Genomic DNA, 16,554 nt, shown 5'->3' on the forward strand with positions numbered 1-16,554 from the left:
AAAGTAAGTTTCCAGAAATGAAAGAGGACTTTCCTCCTGGAGTCTCTGACCCAGGAGCCTAAGAAGGGGAGGCGAGTGCTGGGTTCCAGGCTTCTCCCCGGCCGCGCTCCAAGCCAGGCGGCCGAGGGGCGGTGTCCCCAGAGGAGGCAAGCGTGCCCAGCCCGGAGACGAACGGTCCAGCTGCGCTAAGGGCTGGCTCTGCGCAGCGCAATTTCAGGACACGGATTAAAGGGCTGTAGACGGTAGAGGGTTCTGATGCTTCTGCCAAGAGTCCAAAAGCCAAGAAGCGCACGCACCACACCTCCGAGGCACCTGCTTTAAAATCCCTGCAGACGCTTCTTAACGGTGCAGACGCCTGGTCCGCAGCAGCCCAGGGAGTTAAAGCCGAGAGCCTGAGCTGCCGCCCCAGGTGCTGGGTGTGCACGTGAAGCCACCTGCGTGGCTTCAACGGCAAGTTCACTGCCGAGCTCTACACCAGAGCCGCGGTTTCCACCTGGCTGCAGGTGAGCACCACCTGCGTCCTTTAAGTACCGGCGACAGGTTCCGTAGAACCTCCGGGGATGGGCGGGGCCCAGACACCACACTTTTTTTTTTTTTTTTGCTTCTTTCTGGTTTTCTTTTCCTTTTTTTTTTTTTTTAAATTGAAGTACAGTCAGCTACAATGTGTCAATGTCTGGTGCACAGCACAGTGTCCCAGTCATGCATGTGCATACATATATTCGTTTCCATATTCTTTTTCATGATAGGTTACTACAAGATATTGGCTTTTTGTGTTATTTTATAAAATTTTCAAGGTAATTCTGGTGAGCAGCCTGGACAGAGAATCACTGTTCTAAAATGATTGCCTCCTTATGGAAGATTCTGGAAGGGGCTCAGAACGGATGCAAACAGAGCCGGCCGCTGAAGTGAGGCGGGGGCCAAGGGACTGGGGCAAGACGGACAGAGCGAGGACCTCAAAGTTCCACGTAGGATTCTAAAGAAAAACGGTGAAGGCATCACTCTGGAAACCACTTTTCTGTCAGCAGGGGCCCGTCCCGCGGCCTGATTCTCGGCGCGGGTTTTCCTAGCGCGGGAGCTCAGCGCAGGGGGCCGCGCCCGGGCCCCGTCCTGTCCCCGCGCAGGGGCGCCGCGGGGCCGCCCGAGCAGCACGCGCGCCGCTCCGCCTCCTGACGTCCGGCTGCATCGTGACGGAAGTTCTGTAACTCGCAAACCCCTCCAGCGGCTGCGCTTCTGGTATTTTCTCTCTCCTCCGACGGAGCAGCCCAGGAATTCCAGAGACAAACTGCACATCAGCGTGCCGCCCAGAAGGGGGATGAGGCAGAGGCTGGCCCTCCTGCCCCGCCCCCTCCGCCCCTCGCCCTCTGTCAGGTGCTGCCTCCCACGGATGCACCTGCCACCCAGGGATGCACCTGTCCCCCACGGATGCACCTGCCTCCCACGGATGCACCTGCCACCCAGGGATGCACCTGTCCCCCACGGATGCACCTGCCTCCCACGGACGCACCTGCCCCCACGGGTGCACCTGCCACCCAGGGATGCACCTGCCTCCCACGGATGCACCTGCCACCCAGGGATGCACCTGTCCCCCACGGATGCACCTGCCTCCCACGGACGCACCTGCCACCCAGGGACGCACCTGCCCCCACGGGTGCACCTGCCACCCAGGGATGCACCTGCCTCCCACGGATGCACCTGCCACCCAGGGATGCACCTACCCCCCAGTGGTGCCTGGCTCCTTCCAATGCTGTCGGAACCCTCAGATGCACGCGGCGCGCATTCCCAGAATTAAGAGTCTTGTTCTGCTGCATTTGAAAGCACAGAACGTGGTCATGGGATCAGCATCACATTTTCCCTTGATGAGAAACACACGCTCCCTCTTCAAATCTCCCTTTGAAAATGGAAAGAACCTTGGATGCCAGACATTTTGCGAAGATGACATTGGATTTTGTCTCGCTGCATATAGAGAATAAATGCTCGTGTTTTCTCCATGACCTCTAAATCCTCTTGAGCAAGAAAAATTTAAAAAGGAGTTTATTCTTTCAGAAACAATACTGAACCAAGTGCGCTTAACCCAAGGATGCACACATTAATTAGCATTCCCCAAAGCTCGGCTCCCGCGTTAGGCTGCGCCGAGACAAGTGCCAGGAATCAGTTCAGTTCCTATGTGACTCATTAGCAGCCTGTCAGTAAGCCAGGCTGTCACAGTGCATGTGTGTGCGTGTGTGTCTGTGTGGGGAGAGGCTGCTGTGGTGACTAGGAGGTTGCCACCGTGTCGAGGATGGAAGGGCCAGGTCAGGTCCCGTGGACAAGACACGGGGTCTCATCAGAAGGGTGTAAGCATCTTGGTGCCACTGCCACTTCCCAGGGTCAGAGCCCCTTACGGAAATGGGAGGCAGGGGAGTCCACACGTGGAAAAGTGCAACGATGCACCGTCCACATGCAGTGGTATCCAGAGCAAGGAAAGGTGGGAGGGGGTAGAGGCTTGTGCCCGCTGACTCCCCAGGAGGGACGGAGTGGGGCTCCGGGTAACACGGTGTCGCTGACCTGTCCCTCAGACCGCCCGCGATGATGGAGGTGCCTGCTCCACACGGAGCCGCCAGCCACATGTGGCTCGTGGCCACTGTGACTGAGAACTGATTTTTACATTTTATTTCCTTTTCAGCATTTGAAATGTCTGTGGCTACGTGTGGCTGGTGGAGCCATTCTGAACAGCACAGTTCTGGATCCTTGGCCAGGAAGCTGGGGAGAGGTCAGCTGTCCTCACCTGGGCTGGGTGTCAGGGGTGGAGCAGCACGCAGCACCTCCCGGGACCAGCGCAATGGGACTGCGGGTCGACAAAGGGAACCTTATCAACTGACCCCAAGGAACAGGCTGTGTGTCCAGACACCTCTCCCTTCCAGATGTTCCTCCTACTCGGGCCAAGCGTGGAGCTCTAGGTTTTCTGTTTATTAATGACAGCCACACGCACAGTGCATCACGGAGCCGCAGCTGCCAAGGGGCAGGTGTTTCCAGGCTCGTTTTGAGATGAGGTGGCCAGGACTTATGCAGTTTCAAGGACTGATGGAATGATGGTCTGCTTAGGCCATCCACGCTGTCCCCCAGAGGGGCTTCAAAGCCACTTATGCAAACAGGACATTTATGGGTCGCAGTGGTGGTCCTAGAAGTTTCATTACAAAGTGGAAATGTGGGTGCATGTGATGAGCTCCGGGGGTCCCCAAGTGTGTGGGGCACAGTGCTCCCACGGATGTGCCTGGACAGAGTCAGGACCAAGAGTGACAGCCACAGACTGTCCCCAAACGGCCCCCAGTGACAGCAGCCCCTCCGTCACCACCTGCTGCGGCTTTCCAGGCCCAGAAGCCAAGCCACAGACACCAAGAAACCAAGCTCTCCACCCAGAGCGAGACCAGTCACTCAGTCCTTCCCATGAGGAAAAAAAAAAACCATCTCATGTGAAACAAGCAGGCGACCAACCATCTGACAGAAAAAGGTCCAGTGGACTGCGAGTAATGCTAGAACCAAACCTTAAAGATGGAAATCATTTACATTATCTTGGGTTAAAAAACTTATTATTATTAAAATGGGTAGTTTTTCTATGAGATCAGGACACACAACTCTTTCTCTGAGAATCATTTTTTGGCACATTCACCTCCTTAAAATTTCACAGCAGTGTGCGGAGAACACGTTAACATTCTCACTCAAATGCCTTCCTCCTCACCGTCACAGACCCCCAGACTTTGGGAATACAAGTTCCCAAGGAATGGAGTGTTTGCAGCAAAAAACGTGCCAGTTCTCTCTCAATCTCTTTCTTTCTCTCAATCGACCTCTCTTGCCCTCACTCTGTCTCTCTCTCTCCCTCTCTTTCACACACACACACACGGGGATGCAACATCTAACATGCCCAGAGTCTTTGCAATCAAAGGCTCACACCACTGCCACTATACAAAGTGTAACCAAAAAATTCAAATTTGGTGGAAATCGTGTGAGGCTTTGAAGACGTGCTCGTGTGCTACCAAACCCTACGAACTCGTTCTGAGCCGGCGGCTCCCCACCTTGGCTGCTGCACTTGGGGGAGGAGGGGTGAGGAGGCCTTCGGAATGAATCTCCCAAGGCAGGCCCGCAGCAGAATCTCCGGAGGCGGCCCCGGCCCCAGCGGGCGAGACGAGCGCAGGTGGCGACCGCGCACAGGCCGCTTGTGAACCTCGGCTGCTCGGCTCTGGGCGAACCGCCCGGCCTCTCCAAGCACCCCCCTGGGGACGGAATGGCCCCCACAGCCGTGATGGAGGCTTCGTTTCTGAGTTAGTTCTCTTCCTGGTCTCACCCTCCTTAGCCCCCAGCCTCCCAAGCAGACCTTCTTATCTGATTATGATCGCTGGACTCATCCGTACGCAGACGTCAAATATGTTTTGCGTTCCATTTTCTTTCTCCCCAAATCGATTCAACTGCCCTCCCCAGATAACTGTTGCTCACAATTTGGTGCCTTTGCTTCTGGGTCTCTCTGCATATTTACACACACACACACACACACACACACACACACGCATGCACACATCAGTACAGGCAGATCTGCATCCACATGTAGTAAATAACAATCCAGTGCAACTTATTTCGTTATGTGCATGTATGTGTTTTTAAAAATACAAGGACATATTGCATCTTGCTTTTTCAGCAAACATAGCTTGGACAGACTTTACATTTTGGTCTACAAGAGTCCACATTTTAAAAAAGACCACATATGAAGCCAATGCAGGCACACACCGCCGTGTATTTAACCAGTCCCCTTCCTGACACCTATTTCTAAAAAAGAAAATAGCAAAAAAAAATTTTGCTATTACAAAATAAAATGTTGCAATGAATTGCTATATGTTTATAGATTTCCCAACTTTTGCCAATATATGTCCGTAATAAGTTCCTAAAAGTAAAAATGTTGAGTCAAAATGCATGTGCGTTTTACATTTCAGAAAATATTACCCAACAGCCCTTCCAGCACCACCTGTGGGGGTGGCTCTTTCCCCAGCTCACCACACAGCAAGTCCTTAAATCACCACGAGATCACAGAGAAGCACAGTATATTCATGTGCTTTTGGTCCATTTGCCTTTTTAGCTGCTTGTGTCCTTGACTGACCTTTCTATCGGAGTGTGTTTCTTTTTCTTGTTGATTTGGAAGAACTCTTTGCATATTAAGGTTACTGGTCCTTTACCACAGGCATTGAAAATAAATGTATCTTACACTTATTTATATAGATTTTTCATTTGTAGAGGGACATGCTTACAATTTCAGAAAAATCATACCATCAGCCTCTTTCCGTTATGGCTCCACATTTTCTACCATATTTCTGCAGGCCTTCTTCACAATTATTTTAAAACTCATTCGTTTTCTTTTAGTACTTTTACTATTTCAATATGTTTTTATTTATTGTTCATTCTGGAACTTATTTTGGTATTCAGGGCAAAATTTTATTTATTTTTCCTAAATTATTAGCCACTCTTCCCCAGAGCATTCGTTAATAAGCCATGTTCCCTCGCCCGACTGCTGGGAAGAAAATGCCACCCTTGCTTGGCACTAATTTCCACACAGAATGTGGGTCTGCTGCTCCACTCTCCACTGCAGTTTTGCCTTAAGACCTTGTAAAATGTATCTCTCCTTATCAACCTTATTTTTCATTTTTTTTTTCCCTTGGTGTCTTAAAAGTTTCTTTAAAAAAAAAAATTGCCAATCTAAGGTGGAAGGAAAGTTGTATCTTGAGCATCTTAACTTGCTTAGTTTTGTGTGATGTCCACATCCACCATGTTTGTTATCAGCTGTGCACGAAGCTGACTCCAGCTGGCTGAGAAATCTCCCCAGAGTGACACCAGAGGCCCTCCTCATGCTCCTGATGGCAGCTCGGCAAGGCCACCAGGAGGAGAGGCCAGACTCCATCCAACCAACTGCTGTGGGCTGAACTGTTTCCCCTCCAGATTTGTACGTTGAAGTTCTGACTCCCACGACCTCAGAATGGGACTTTACTTGGAAATCGGGCCTCTACAGAGGTGGCAAAGTTACAGTGGGATCACTGGGGTGGGCCCAAATCCCCTGTGACTGATGCCTTCATAAAAAGGGGGCAATCAGGACACAGAGACATGCAAAGGAGGAGGAAGATGTGAAGATACAGAGAGAAGACGCCATTCACAAACCAAAGAGAGACCTCGGGAGAAGCCAGCTCTGCCCACACCTTGACCTCAGACTTACAGCCTCCAGAGCTGTGACACGATCAGCGTCCATTGTGTCAGCTGCCCGGTCTGTGCTTTTTTCCAGTGCCTGTAGCAAGCCGACACACCAGGCCTCCACTAACGGTGGTGAGCTTCCCGCGTTTTCTTAGGAAGGGCCGGCTAGAAGGAACAGCTTGCACGTATCTCCGCTCCTTCGGGGAAACCATACATGACCTTTCCGTCTTCTTTCTAGAAGACTTCCTTGGTGGTCAACCTGCCTTTCTCTGCCTGAACCACTGAAAACCCACTTGCATCACAACTGTTTCCACCCTGGAATGGAGCTGAGCTTGCAACTTTCCTTTTACCCTTGCTCCATTCCAACCTCCAGGATGCCTCGCACCTCCCCTCAGCCCTCGGGACAGTCATGTGCCCAGAGAGCAGCGATCCTACCCCGCGTGGGGACAGCCACAGGGATGCAGGCCTCATATGCAGACAATGTCCTTTTCAGCCAGCTCCCCGCGTGACATCAGCTCGCCGTGGACGGTAACCCGGACAGTAAGCTCAAACTCTGTCGGAAGGAGGGACATCCAACAGCATCACATGTTCTGATGTTAACCTCTCTCTGATGCAGGGGTTTTTCTTTTTTTGTCCACTTCCTACTGAGTTTGCTTAATTTCTCAACACAAAGCTACAAAGTTGTTATTATCTTTAACTTACTGTTAAGTTTTCTGAAACTACTGGGAAACGAGTGAAACTGACATGTCAAACTGAGCTCAAACCTGAGCTTACGCCCTCCAGCCGCCTTCTCAGGCTCCTGTGCCCCCTGATAGGACCTTAAATTTCACCTGGTGGCCCGGCAGCAGGTCCTTTCATGCTCCTCATCAGAGTAGCAGATAGGGGTTCTGGTTCTGGATTAGAAACACCTAGGTTTTGGGCTGCAGATCACAGCAGCATGGCTTAGCGACTGGACAAGTTAAAGTCACTGCACCTTTCTGGGCCTCCCTGCATCTCAGCAGGCTGATTCGGTGTTCCCTAAGATCCATTCCCCCCTAACATCCCGTACATCCTTAAACATGCTGCTAAGAAAGTTAGGATTTGGGCCTGGCAATTTGCTATTCCTCAGTACAGACCTGACAAGGCAGCCCTCTCATGAGACACCTTTCCTGCCCAAGCTGCAGGATGGCGGGCCCAGCTCCCAGGGCGACAGTGAAGACCAGAGAATCATCCACCCCTGCTCTAGAGACCTCTTCTCCTTCCTCCCAGCTGTCACTTCCTTCACAGCTATGACCATCAGCTGATTGGTGTTGCTAAAAAAAAAAAAAAAGGAAGTGGTGGACTTCCCCTTCAAGCTTAGACAGCAGCTACATATGCAGAAAAGGCAAAGAAACAGCATTAAAAACAATAACATAGATGAATCCATAACCCCGCTGGGGAGAAAAAGAGGCAAATTACTAGTGGACTGGAAACCACCATGATCCCTGAAGGACTCAAAGCAAGGTGGGCTCACAAGCGAAGAGAGGAACCACAGCCGAAGTGCAGGTAGCAGGGCATGGCCGCGAGGCGGATGGCCATGAGGAGCGTGGTGCCTTGAAAATTGAAAATCACAAAGCCTGGGTGCGATGGAGTGGGTTGGGGGGGTTGGGGAGGAGCAGAGCTGAGGGCAGGCAGGCGGCCAAGCCCTCTCCAGTCCTCAGCTTCCGGCACCCTTAAGAGCAACAGAAGTCCCCCTGCAGGAAAGACATGCGTTTGGAGAGGCAGCGTATGGCCACATCTGTGCAGAACAGAGAGCGCCTGCACCCTACACACTGGTTACTGGCTCATCCTGCCCCACTCCTGTCTCACTCTCTCCCATCTCATGGGGGACAGGTTACCAGAGGGCCATGCCTTGCACACAGCCTTAAAAGACCAGCTCTGAGGGCACCTCGGAAACCAGGTGCATGCACCCTAGAAACACCAAGCCCATCAGGAAAGCTCACCCCACAAAGGAAAGGCATCAAATGAGCAGGTGCCAAAGGACACACAGGTCGTGCGGCAGGAAGAGAATGTCCACACTGGGACCAGTAATAAAAACAAGCCTAATGTGTCATTTACCAAGTAAAGAACTAATTACTTCCCCTGCTTCCGTGCTCGCCCACCTGTTCGCTAAAATGTAAAAGACTCAGTGGATGGACTGAATAACAAGATGGACAGGGCTGAAGATCTCCCTTGAGAAAAAGTTGAACCTGTCAGTTTCATGAAACTCAACAGAAACGGTAAAAGAGAGGGAAAAGATGAAAGAGAAAGTGCGTTCACTGAGCTTTGCTTATATCAAAAATCAGAAAAACCAATCTGAAAGGTCTATCGATCAACAATCGTATCTCCCACTCTCAAGTGAAACACGATGGTTGCTGCTAGGAAGGGCTCCCCCAACACTGCTGATCAAATTTTAAAAGCTGCAGGATGATATGGGTATTAAGAAGACACACACATACACGCCACCACCATTATATCTTCTAAAAATGCACACACCTATGCACGTACATGAACGTGCAGGATGAAAACTTAGAAGAATATATGCCGAACTGCCCTCCGTCAGTGTGGGCGGGCTGGGGTGAGGGCTGGTGCTCAAGGAAAGTTTCAGTGCCGTCTGTCTTACCTGAATTCTTCGCCACTGACTATGTACTTATGCACTAACAATGCAATTTAACACTTTTCCAAAAGAAAAAAAAGACAGAAATTTCTCCCATCTTGGAGGTCAGAGAAACTAACTTCAGAAGCAGGCCTTACTCAGCTGTGACCCGTCTGGGAGTGCTATGCTTAGCGGCCATCCAAGGCTGCAGGGGCAGGTTCCTGAGCCACCCGCCTGGGAGGGACTATGACAGTGACATCAGCTCTAACCGGCGGGCCAGGGACGGGCACTGCACGCATGGTCGCGGTCGTGCATCACGATGAGACCCCCTGCAACCAACGTTCCATCTGCAGAGACTCAAGGGGTAGCTTGAAAACACAGTGGGATTGGAAACTAGCAGGTCCTCAGACCCCCTACTCTCAACCACTGTTGATAAAAATATTCAGTGAATGTGACTTGGAGGCATGAGAGCAATCAAGTGATTCAAATATTCTTAGCATTTAAGTTGAAAATAACCACAGCGTTCTGCCTTCAGCCAAGCAGAGCCCGAGGCTCTTGCAAAGGGGCAGCAGGAAGTTACCTAGTGTTTCCCAAAGTCGACCCCCAGAGCCCTGGTCCCCAAGATGCTCCAGGAGCATCCCATGGCCACAGAGGTGGGAGGGTGCAGTGACAAATGCCCTCTCTGTGACATCACCTGCACAGCTCTGAAGAAGCCCACGACACTAATCCTGTTTATTCAACTTCATTCTGCCTAGCATCTCGCTTGCTTGAGCCAGGAAAGCTTCCTTGGGAATACCGTTTAAAACTGTACGGTACCCACTTCAGAAATCAGAAGAATTGAGGCCAGCCATCTGATCAAAGCCCTGAGGTTCCCCGTTCCCAGGGAAACACGCAGTCCCCTCGATCAGATAATAAAACATCATGGTCAGAGCAGACACAGCGGTGACACTGAGCCGGATTTAAAACGGAGATGCTAACTGCCAAATTGGAGCTAAAAATAACCTTTCACGAAGCATGACTCAGAATATGTCCTGATGGGAGAAGCTATAAAAGTTCTAAGCTACAAAAAGTCATCAAATGTACAAATAATCAAATAACCACAGAAATAAAAAGTTTGGGGGAAATGTTTGCAACAATTATGATAATGGATTTACAAGGCACATGAATGTTGAGAAGAAGTATGTTAAGACACTGGGAAGTAAATTAAAAAACTTGCAGAAAATGTATTTAGCCAATCAATTCCCCAAAACATGCTTCGGTTATTAATATGTATGTAGTGAGACTGAAAAGAAACTGTCGGACTGGCGCAAGGAGACAGAAGGTTCCAGAAAAAGAGAGGGAAACTGAAAGATTGCTTGGTATATTTGACTCAGGGGGAAATTGGAGCAAGGGGGAGTTTTAGCTGGGAGTCAGAGAGTTGGGGAGACCATCGTAAGGGGTACAAGACCTGAAAAAAAACACAAAAACGAAACAAGAGTCTGCCCCCGGAAAAGCGACACGGGGCATAAGGAAGGAAAGGGAACTATACTGTACACCAGCTTTCAAAGTAAACACGGTCACAGTAAACACCAAATAGTGTCTTAACCCCAAATTATAGAATGATTATCCTGGGTAATGAGAGTCCAGGGCTGTGGCGCATTTGATTCTCTGAGTAGGAAGTCAGAAGGCATTGTCTGAAACTCGTATACTTAAAAAAAAAAAAAAAAAAAAAAGCAAGTGAGCAGATTATTAGAAAATGAGGTGGAAAATTCCAGAAGAAATAGTGAAAAAAGATTAAAAGATTGCTTTGGGGGAGCAGTACTAGAGAAGGGGAAGGTGCTGTTATAAATTAAAATTAAAGAAAAAGAAAAATTACCTCTGTTCACACCAAAACATTTTCATGACAACTGAACAGAAACGGATGCATTTAATACATTGTCAGACTGACCAGGACAGCAGGAAGATTTATTAGCTGAGACAAACGGAACGGGAAAGTAGGTCACCTGTTGGACACTCAAATGCTCTTTGCAGCCATGCAGAGTATAACTGAACAAAACCAATTTTTAAACTGCGGTTTTTCCTAAAATTTGGCCCTCGGCCCTCTTCCATCCTTCCACACGCCCCTCTTTGGCTGTACCCAGGCCTGAACCTCACTTACCCTGACCCCGGCCGCACACTCTCCTGGTCAGTCCTGCTGCCTGCTCAGCCTCTGCCCGGAGCAAAGATTTCACACTCAGCGCGCCAGTCTGGAAGCCCAGTGTCCTCCCACATCCGTGCTCTGCCCCAGGGCTCCAGCGTCAAAGGTGGGTACCCCCGGGACAGAGGATGCTGGTTACCAGACACTGTGCATCATACAAGTTTCAGTACATCCCCGTTGGTCACTGAGGTGCCACCAATATTCTAATCACCCTCATCTTTCTCCTCCATCATCAGCCTCTGGAAGCCACCAAAAATAAACATGGTTTCCCAGAGATAAAAGCATCAAGGGAGAGTCATTTTTGATTTATTAAATCTACTGTAATAGAAATTAAGTATTTATTCTTCCTTGTAATGGAATCTTTGGCTGTGGCTAAATTGGACTGTACTTAAGATTCCAATTCAACCACCTTTCGGAATTCATAGGGCAAAATTTACATAATTAACTCTTAAGGGAAAAAAAAATCCAACTGATGCAACTGGCCCAAGCTAACATTCTGCCAGACAAAACTATAAGCTAATAGAAAACTTCCCTGCTAATAAAACAAAAATGAATGAACAAACTTTTCCTTTAAAATTCTAATACGCCTAGTTTTTTAAATCTTCCCACAATTTCTCAGTTAAAAAAACAAAAAACCTCTTTTTTTCTGAGTGAAAAAAAAAAAACAACAAAAAACCAACTTGCTCATTTCCAAAGTAGAAGAGAAAGATAAGACATAATTAAGTCAGGCAATTTAATCCCAATCTCTCTTTAAGATTCTGCCTTCGGAGCTCAATTGCTTTAAAAGAAAAGCAACATGCAGTGTGTAGACCTTTTTTAAAAAGAAATTCTCACCCAAAAGCCTCAGTTGCTAATTTTCTCTCCGCTCGTTTGCAGCTAAACCAGGCCAGAAGTGGAAGACAGTGGTGGGGGTGGAGTGGTGGTGAGTGAGTTGGAAGAAAAATCTATATGATCAAAGTTGAGAAAGCAAAAATTAGCTCGGATTATAAGAAGCACCCTGCCATTCCTAGGCACTGATAACAGAGATAAAACCAGCCACAAGGTGAACAGGAGCCAGTTTCTTCCAAGGACACTGCGGCCGCGAAGGGTGTGATGACACCCCTTCTTCAAGTAGCTATTGTCATCTTTCTCTAGAATCAGACTGTCGGAAGCTTTGCTGTTTCACAATCTATCGATAAGGACGAAACATCCTATTCCCGCTTGGAGGAGCAGAATTTTGATGGTTATCATTGAAAATTCAGCGAAGTCTGGCCATTTCAGACATAATGAAAAGAAGGGAACAATCCTTCTAATTACTGGAACGTGTGAGTTGTTGAGCAACGGAAACGCAATTTCCTTTCGAAAGCAAACGGCAGCTCCGTGGAGTCGCATGCAGACTCAGTTCCTTAGCCCTAACTCCAAAAAGCTCTGAAAAACAAAGGTTTTTTTTTTTTGGTAAGTTTCGTAGGGAACCTCGTTTAGGGACGACACCTGTCCTAAACGGACGCACAGCTATTTGTAGAGTCTCTTTATGTCACTCAGCGAGACTGTCCACACTGTCGGTGCAGAAGTACAGCCGGGTGGGATCTCAGGATCCACCCAGGCTGTGTCGGACGCCATGTAACGTATGGTGCCAGGGTGCAGGCACACCTTTCTAAATCCCAAGAAACATGTTTCTCAGTGCTGAAACTTAGATGCTAAATTTGAATCCTAAATCTCGAAAAATCCTGAATCCCAAAACGTGTCTGGGCACAAGAGTTTTGGATAATGATCACAGATAAGCTATGTGCTGCACACCTGATGCCCCACTAACAAGGCTTTCGCTTGAAACCAGAGAAGCACGACCTGCACTTACAATACCAAGTATAAACCTAAAGGAGGCCAAACTGAGTTACTTCTGAAGTGCACATCTAGCGATAAAATGATCTTTCTGACGTTTCCATCTCTCAGGAAGGGTAAAGCCCTAAAACGCACACCTCACTTTGAGCCTTGCTTCGAACATTAAAACCATCCAGGTTATTAAGACTGTTTATAAAGTTCCACATACTGAAGCACTCCAAATACAGAGAATAGACATCAGTTTCTATTGTACTGCAAAATTTCCCTAAACAGAGCAAAACAAAAGTATGATGTAGATAGAACAAAATAATTCATTAAAATAACTTCCATAGATAAGATTTCTCACTTAAAACACCAAATATTTTACAAGTATTTAAACCTTTTAGCTCAGAAACAAACATACCCTTGCAGTGTTTAGCTTTTTTTTCCCCCCAGCCAGGACAGGGTGCACATTAATGAATTTAATTGCATGTAACTAAAATGCTGCCCGTTCAACAGCAATGAATTTGTTCTTACTAAAACAGAACAAAACAAATACTAGAATCAATTCCATGTCTTTCAGGAATTCTCCATCATCCTATGATTTTTTTTTTCCCCTTAATAGGAAGATTCAGATGTGGGCTATCCCCAAGTCTTTTAAGTAAACACTGAAATGCTTCCGGGGTTTAAGAAAAAAAGAATAACTCCAGACAACAGCTTAACTTAGGTTCAACGGGAATCTTCGGTGAGTCAGGCAAACTCATTAAAATAATCTGCAACCCGGTTTCCAAAGCCACCAGGCGGGATTCCAGGGCCTCGTCCTCGCCAGTAAGCAGGAGCGGCTTGGGTTGGTGACAGGCACACACTGCACCGTGAGCAAGATTCTCTTCCCAAGGAACTGCACCGGAAACGGCCAAAAGACTGAAACTAACTTCTCCAATGGCTGTCTTCCTAGTTCTTAATATTCAAACAGACCAAAAATGAATCGCCATTTATAGTTATTTAGGTAGGCTTAAGGTTTTGAAGCCATATTCCCAAAAACATTTTAATTCAAATTCACAATTTACTGCCTCAAACTTTCCTGCCGTCCAAATCATTCACTGGCTAATTAAGTTACCGCACCACGAAAATTATTTTTTTTTAAAGAAAGCAATCATGCTACATTTTAATAGTGGCTCTGAAAGTTTCACTTTTTTTTTTTTTTTTTAGTGGAGGTACTGGAGTTTGAACACAGGACCTCGTGCATGCTAAGCACGCGCTCCACCACTGTGACCCTCCCCGCAAAAGTTTCATGTTGTTATGCAACTGTTCCTACTTTCTGTAGTACAAGATGGGCAAGAAAAACTTTTGCAGGCAGATGAGCATCTTTACATTGAGTCGCTTCAATAAATGAAGTCGAGTTTTTCGGCGGATTCTCTAAATGGCCAAACGAAAACGTGCTCTTTCCCAGCCCGGAGACCTGAGTGTCCTGAGCGGCGGATTCCAGCTCCCGTCTCCCAGGGCCCGCCCGCGCCCGCACCTCCTGCACTGGCTGCAGCCTCTGGAATTAACGGGGTCCCGGCGCAGCCCCCCGGGCCCGGCCCCAGCCCCTGGCTCCCGGTACAGAAGCTAGACCCCGAGACACACTAACTCGGTTTAGGAGAAGAGCTGGCACAACCCACTAGCTTTTATTAGAAACATTTTATCAAAAATTTCCTCCGATTTGCAAAGTCCGAAGGCCCCGAATGGACCCGCCCGGGGTGCCTGGGCGCATAGACGCGGGCGCAGGAGGAAGGGCCGCATCCTTCCCTCCTCGCCGCCGCCTCCCCTCCCTCGCCGCCGTCCTCGGTCCAAAGGGGCGGCCCCCGGGCCCCGGGTCCCCACCGGCCGAGCCGGGGGAGCGCGCGGCCTCACCTACCTGTGCCAGGTGCGGCGAGGGCGGGGCGCGGGGCCCCGGAGGCCGGGCGCGCGCGGTGGCGGGCGCGGTGGCGGGCGCGGGGGCAGCTCGGGGCGCGGCGCCTGGCCGCCCGCTGCTGCTCCTCGCCGCTCCTGCCGCCCGGGTCGCCTCAGCCGCCCAGCGCGCGGCGCTTCCTCATTTTGGGCAACTTCCTTAGCGCGCCGGGCAGGCCCGCACTTCCTCCCGGGCGCCGCGCCCCGCCGCCCCGCCCCGCCGGCCGCGCGCCCCCGGGTCCGCCTGGGAGGGGAGGAGGGAGAGGCGCCGGGGGAGGGGGCGCGCGGAAGGCGGGGCAGAGGGGCCTTCACATGCAAAGAAGCCGCACGGCCAACAACAGGGGACGCCCGCCACGCGGCCTGCCTGCCGTCTGCTCCTTCCAAGAGCCCGCAGCCGCTCGGAGGCGCGCCCGTTCAGTGCAGCTGCTTGGGAAGCCAACCTCATTCACTGCCGCGAGGATTCTCAGTCACCAACCCAAGATGCTCCTGCTGACAGGGGATCGGAAGGCCCATGAGACCTGCCAGGTGGCCTCTGCCTTAGGGGAGCGTCAGGTATCATAGCGCATCGCGGGATGAGCCCAGCCTGCCCCCCACGGCTGCTTTCTTAGGCCTGTAATCATTACAAGGTTCTTGGCAGTGAGTTTAACTTGCTTCCTTCTACTCACAACCAGCTCTGACATCTGGAGGCTAAATAAATTACGTTTAATCCTCCCTCCTCTTTAAAATGGTTTAAAAATATCTATCTGTTTCCCCTCCCCCAACCCCTCCACCCCGCCACACCCCCTTTTATTGTTAGCCCTCTTCAGAATTCCATAAAACCGTTTCCAGACCCTCACATTCCTGGTAACACTGGCTGGTGGTGCCTTTTTCAAAAAGCTGTACCCTACCTGAAACTAACATTGTAAATCAACTATACTTCAATAAAAGAATTTTTAAAAAAGAGCCAAAATACAGTCAATAAAATAAAACATATAGTGTGTTAAATTATAATTGCCTTGGAGGAAAAAAAAAAGATGATAGAAAGTGTTTCTGCTTGATTGGAATTCCTTCAGCCTTTTTCACTGGGACATTCTCTTCCTTTTAATTTTTGCCACTAAATTTTTAGCCCAAGTGAAGGATTTTTATTATGGTTATATTTGTTAACTGATGGACTTAATGTTACTGCAAATAGCCAAAAAAGTAGCCATCGGTCTCTAAACAGAGGCTGCAGAACCTCCCTACAGGTGGTAAGATTGTTGGAAGTGGACAGAATTACAGTGATTCTTAGGGACGTTCACTGGAGATGAGGTCAAGGTTTGGATCCATCTCTAAGCCACCTTTTAGCACTGCTATAGTCCTTCCCGGCATTGAATCCTTTTAAAAGGTAGTTAGTCAGGATGGGAGCAGAGCAGAGGGACTGAAGAAATGGCTCCTCCGTATTCACAACCAACAGGAATCTGGGTTCATTGTGACAGGGTGTACAAAATCGGTGCCCGTCCTATGAACAAACACCCTACACGTGTCTCCCTGCACCTCCAGGTCACTGCCGGGCAGGACCAGTGGCACAGTGCTCAATATTGGAAGACAAGCTACAGAACTTAGTGGGGGAGTTTGCCACGGAGAACCTGTCCAGTCCGTGCATAGGTGGGCCATCAGTCGTCTTATAGACATGAGGGCTTTGAACCTCTCTTTTCAAGGGAATAAAAAAGAAAGATTCCATGTGCCATTCTGGAAAAGGCAAAACTATGGAGACAGTTAAAGAGCAGTGGTTGCCAGGAGGATGGGGGACGGGGTGGTTAAGGCACAGGGTGCAGAATGTTTTTAGGGCAGTGAAAATACTTTATACGTCATTATAAGGCTGGACAGATGTCACCGTACC

At 49.2% G+C, this 16,554-nt stretch overlaps 1 protein-coding gene and 1 non-coding gene across 3 annotated transcripts in view; one reads left to right on the plus strand and one right to left on the minus strand.

Moving 5' to 3' along the window:
* SYK (spleen associated tyrosine kinase) overlaps positions 1-14,820 on the minus strand; it is a 90,561-nt gene extending 75,741 nt beyond the window's left edge. For both annotated transcript variants that reach the window (XM_074355736.1, XM_074355735.1), the window contains exon 1: positions 14,665-14,820. The gene's annotated coding sequence lies outside the window, so the exon portion shown is untranslated. The remainder of the gene's footprint in view (positions 1-14,664) is intronic.
* A 1,249-nt stretch (positions 14,821-16,069) lies between these two features.
* On the plus strand, positions 16,070-16,196 carry LOC123615554 (small nucleolar RNA SNORA11). The gene has a single exon (XR_006723211.1). It is a non-coding gene; the product is annotated as a small nucleolar RNA SNORA11 (small nucleolar RNA).
* Positions 16,197-16,554: the final 358 nt, after the last annotated feature.

The sequence above is a fragment of the Camelus bactrianus genome, chromosome 31 (genome assembly GCF_048773025.1).
Source record: "Camelus bactrianus isolate YW-2024 breed Bactrian camel chromosome 31, ASM4877302v1, whole genome shotgun sequence".
Lineage (NCBI taxonomy): Eukaryota > Metazoa > Chordata > Mammalia > Artiodactyla > Camelidae > Camelus > Camelus bactrianus.